Below are 6,000 nucleotides of genomic sequence, written 5' to 3' on the forward strand. Positions count from 1 at the left end.
TCTTTTCTGAGTCAGTATAGTTGATTTTGATTAAATTTAATGCAACTATGATATATTTGTACCTCTGTTGTCAAAAGAAAGCAATATTTTGTTTTTTCAAATGATAGGTGCTGCCATTAGTTGTTATTAAGTGATTAGAATAATATACACTAGGGTTAGAATGCTGATAATGTTATGATTATATTTAGTCTTTTGTTTTCCAGACTAATTTAAATGTGCTTTGAGTTGCCAAAAGTACTTATTTAGGACTGGAACAATTCTCATTGGTTAAATGAGTAAATCCCTGGTTTAAGAGAAACTGCATCAGTATAGCACATAATTGAATATCTCAGAGGTGGCTTCTAGGTGTATTATACACAGGGATATAGATAAGTACTTTAAAATTGTTAATGGTGCTCTTCATTACTTATATGTGACTTTAAGGAGTGATATTACATGTTTAATACATGTTATAGAAAACTCCTCTTGCGTTTAGCTATTATTTCTAATTTTCAACCTTGTCTCTGTAAATACATCTTCTTTACCAACTCTTTTCTCAGATCTGGCCTTCATACTAATGACTAGTATGTCCTTTGCTTTTGCCAGCTGTTATTGATTCCAGTGGGTCAGAGCAAATACATAATTTGAATTGTCCTTTATGTTTGATGGCTCTTGTATTTGTGAGTCAATGTAGACATTGTTTCAGATAACTTTCATTGCTAAAATTAACTGACAAATCCTAGAAGGACCACCATTACCAAAAGTGATTCCTTTCACTTGATTATTCCACTGACTTTCAAAATATTCATTTTTGGGGTACCTGGGTGGTTCAGTCGGTTAAGTGTCTGACTCTCAGTTTCGGCTCAGGTCATGGCTTCATAGTTTCATGGGTTTGAGCCCTGCATTAGGCTCTCCACTGACAAAGCGGTGCCTGCTTGGTATTCTGTCTCTCCCTCTCTCTCTACCCCTCCCCCACTCATGCTGTCTCTGTCTCTCTCAAAATAAATAAAACTTAAAAAAAAGTATTTATTTCACTTTGGTTTTACATATAAAGACCGAATTGGCATAAACAAACATTGATATAACTATTCTTAGTTGGGATTTACAAAATTAACAGCACAAACAAAAGAGAAAGTATATACGATTTGAATAAGAGCTCATTAAAAAAAAAAGAGCAAAAACAAACAAACAACAAAAAAATCACATACTTTGATCCAAGTAGAATTCAGAATGAGAAAGAGGTAGCACTAAAACTTTAAAAGTTGTATTTCCCTTCCTAATACTCACTATTTTCACGGCTGGCTTTATATGAGTCTTAAAGGAAAGCACAGAAAGTAAAAGAAATGAAGTTTCCTCAAAATTTTCACCTGATAAAAATGTCAAAGAAGCTATAATTTTAGTCCAAACTAGGCATATATACTTAGCTACAGGTACTCTTTCAAATGTGTAGCACTTTTTATTTGTATTGCAGTGACCTTATTTTTGCTTTTCTTTAAAATGTTCTAACCCACCACAGAGGAGAAAAATTGAAAAAACCACAAATGCAAAGTGAATTTTTTTTTCTGTGACTCCAACCTTAAATTTGGGCACAATAGCTGGTAAAAGTGAATATATGAAAGTAGGAAAGATTACTTGATAGACACAAATTGCCTGTTGAATAGCAATTTCTGGCAGATTTTTGCTTGAGCACCTAACATGTAGAGGATAAGAGCTGTGTACCTTAAGAATAACAGGTAATAGGAAGGTGCAAGGTTTTAGTAAGCAGTAAGCACCATGCATGGAAGCAATAAATATGGTCACTAAAAAGTCTCATAGTATTTTAGGCTATTCTAAGAAACCCAGCAAAATGGAAATTCTTTCTACTTTGTTCTAGACAATTGTGATCAGGTATAGATGTCACACTTAACGCAATGTACATCAATAGCAATGACCAAAGAAGAGAGAAAAGGGTGGTGAAAAAGTTCAAAACAATATGCAGTTGAAAGACCTGTAGGTTCAAGAAAGACACGAGAAGACTCAACAGAGGAAGGATAGGGGTCAATGGCAACATGCAAACACTTGAAGAGAAGTGGACCCCCAATTTTTTCCGAGAGAGAGATTTTGTTTAATAATAAGAACTTTTTAATAGATCAGACTCTTCAAAGAAAGAATAGATCACCTCCAAAGATAATATGTTCCCATTCACTGAAGTATTGATTCAGGTCACACAGATATTTAGCAGAAAAGCTGTAGACTCACTGATATAAGAGTAAATGAGCTATATAATGTTTAATGTTCTTTCCAAACCTAAGACGACTTGATTCCAAGACGTTCAAATGTACAATTAGCTGAGAGAAACTAAAAACTATTTGTCTTTATAATGAAGAGTATACGTGAGTACCCGTGAAAAAGAATCCATCCAACACATAACTCCATAAATTTTGTAGGCAAATTTTTTCCAGAGTGAAAGAGGTCTAAAAGATAGGTATAAACTTGCCTAAGTAAACATGTCCTTGTTTTCCTACCTGAGATTTATTTACAAAGGGATTCAAAAATTTGAAATTGAAATAAGAAAAAATAACAGCAAATGAACAAAATTTTAAGTGGGCACAATGTAGTATTTCCAAGAAATATAAAGATTTTCGTTTTAAATGTGCAGGTTTGTACAAAGAGAAAAAGAAATGTACAGCTTTTTTTTTTTTTTAAGGGAAAGCAGAATGTTCACAGAAAAATGCTATTCTCTGAGTCTTTTAAAATATCCCACATCTATGTGTTCCTAGAAGTTCATAAACTGTTTCTGTTCTCATGGTTTCCCTACTCAAACTGCCTCAGTATATTTTCAAACACACCTCCTTCAGTATCTAGCTATTGTTTGCCCTGGTCTCCTGAACTAGGATGGATTTAATTTCTGACCTGCAGCCTCTCAGACTACATGGTCTCGAACTTTCACTCACTATTCCTTTATCGCAACCCATTTTAGATTCCAAAGAAATGGGAATTGCAATCTTTCTTATCTATATATTCCAGAAGGAGAATACAGTTGCTGCATGCAACTTTAAAATATTCCAAAGGGATATAACTCAATAAAAATTTATTTCCAGTCTTACTTCTCATAGATATCCATGTTACACTGAAGAAAATCAATTTTGAATAATTTTGGAGCTCTGTGAAAGCTTCTTAGAAATTATCCAAAAATGGTTCAAATTCACTGGACCCTAAGGGCCATCCTCATACTGTTCATAAGATGCATACAAAAATCCCACTCCCTTAAATAAGAGTACAAGACATGCCTTAGAAGATTTATTGAATATTAAGTTTTTTATGCTTAGAATTCTTTTTTTTTCCACATGTAATAATCATCAAACACCATTTCACTCAAGTGCTCAAATATGCCACTGGATCTATAAATGGACTCAATTTATGTTTTGTTGGATCAATGCATGAGAATGGAAACCAGAACATTATTAATATTGATATATGGAACTTAAGTAATTAACATATAATCATATCAAGAAATGGCCCAGAAACATGGGATCATTTAATCTTGTCCTTTCTGAGACTGAAGAGTTCACCATGTATAATCTGAGATCCAAGATAAGAGTCACTTCTACAGCATTCCAGACCAAGGGTGGTCCCAGCTAAGGTTGAATGAGTTTGTCCAATGTGCCATAGATACATGTATTTACCTACCTTAGGAGGTATATTCTGAAGCAAATTATGCTGACATACTCATATGGTGCAACTCTATTCACAACTGTAAAGTTTGACAAAGATAACAATAAGCTTCATTTGTAGATGAGGGAGCCTGGGACTAATAGCTATCAGCATTTCCAGGTTGAAATCATCTCTTTTATTCTTTTTGATGCATAGCCCCACAATTTCCATCAAACACTTGACAAGGAACTTGTGTATTTAAAAAGAAAACTTTTTCTGAGGGAAAATTTTCCATGATTATATCTGGAGCAACTTACAGATATAGGTTGTTAGGAATATTTCTTCAACAGTATAGTTGGAATTAGAAATGTTTCTTCAACAATATAAACCATTGGCATTCAGATATGTCAGAAAATGCTTACATAAAATAGCAAAGACTGCAAAAACTATGGCTGGAACAAATGGAAGTTAAGAGGGTATAGTCAAAGAATTAGTGAACACATAGTTCTTTATTATATTTTTAAATTCATTAGATGCCCAGAAAGGAATGTCCTTGGAATGCATTAGTTTAACTCCCTAAAGAAATACCTTCAGTTAATTGCTTCTATGTGATATGCTTTTCATTTTAAGCTAGATGTAAAGATTTAACACTTGAGGTGTTTTTATTTATCTTCTGCAGGTAACGTGTAAAATTGCCTAGTAAAATGCCAGATACATAGTAATGCTTGGTAACAGTACACAAAATGGGGAAGGATTGTACTGGCATCATAGTATTGGCTAATATTTCATTCCAGGTGAACTAAATGCACCAAATCTTTATAGGAATTTCTTTCAGTTAGGCATTCACATCTTCTACATATGTAATTAATCTTTTGTATTTAAATTCATAGCACTCTCTGTTTCTATTTTTAATTATATTCCATTTGTTTTGGTAAAGTATTCCAGCCTCCTGGGATAATTTTAAATCATAGTCCTGAATTACTGAATTTACCATCCTTTCTCGTTTATAGGAAGTTCCCTCTCCTTTCATTCAAACATTGCTGACAATAGTGAATTGTACAGGGCCAAGGACAAAACAATATGATACTCAATGGATACCTTTTCAAGGGCAAAGATTTGTTCTTTAGGGAGAATGACAGTACGGTGATTTAATTCTATTCATGCTTAGAGCAAATGTGGCCATTCAGCATAATATCTTAATTATGATAAAAATGAAAATGTAAAGGAAATTATTTCAGACCAAAGTAAAGGCACATAGAATGAAGATACTGTGTAATCTACTTTATGTCCATGAGAGATTTGGATCTTTTATATTAATCACATTTAATTCTTTGAACATCTCACCTACATCATTTAAAGTCATAATTAGCACTAAATAGCAAGAGAGGATCACCCAGTTGGAGGTCATGGAATAAAGCCAGAGTATTGACATTGGAGTCTACTAACATTTGCTTCATCAAACTCCACAAGTTTGATGGGTACAAAATATGGACATTCAGTCAGTAGCTGTGTGATGAAATGAAGTGGGGTCAATGTGCAGTAGAAACATTTAAAACACACAGGCAACTTGGAATATGGCAAGTACAAGTGAAATGGTACATGTTGAGCAAAATGATGAAACCATAAGGGGAGAGAAAGAATGTCAATCTGCAAAGATGTCTGTAAATAGTGACTCTAGTTGTAAACCAATATGCAGCCTCAGCCTTTTGAGTCATGGTCACAGACACCACTGTCTTTGCTTATATCTTCACAGAACAGGATGAGATCTTGAAGACACATGATTAACATTTGTACTTATATTTGAAATATGTAATTATGACCATTACTAAAAACACAAAGAACAAAACAAAACAGAATTTTTCTGTGTCTGTGTCTGGTTGTGTCTAGAATACTACATCCTGGGGAGTGCCGGAAGATGGCGGCATAGGAGGACGCGGGGCTCACAGCGCGTCCTGCCGATCACTTAGATTCCACCTACACCTGCCTAAAGAACCCAGAAAACCGCCAGAGGATTAGCAGAAGGGAGTCTCCGGAGTCAAGCGCAGACTAGAGGCCCACGGAAGAGGGTAGGAAGGGCGGCGAGGCGGTGCGCGCTCCACGGACTGGCGGGAGGGAGCCGGGGCGGAGGGGCGGCTCGCCGGCCAAGCGGAGCCCCCGAGTCTGGCTGGCAAAAGCGGAGGGGCCGGACGGACTGTGTTCCGACAGCAAGCGCGACTTAGCGTCTGGGAGGTCATTAGTGAACAGCTCTGCTCGGAAAGCGGGAAGGCTGGAGGACAAAGGGAGGGAGAGCTGCTGAGCCACCGGACGGCAGAGCTCAGCTTGGCGGGGAACAAAGGCGCCAGCGCCATCTCCCCCGCCCATCCCCCAGCCAAAATCCCAAAGGGAACC

This window comes from Panthera onca, chromosome C2 (assembly GCF_046562875.1).
Source record: "Panthera onca isolate mPanOnc1 chromosome C2, mPanOnc1 haplotype 2, whole genome shotgun sequence".
Taxonomy (NCBI): Eukaryota; Metazoa; Chordata; class Mammalia; order Carnivora; family Felidae; genus Panthera; species Panthera onca.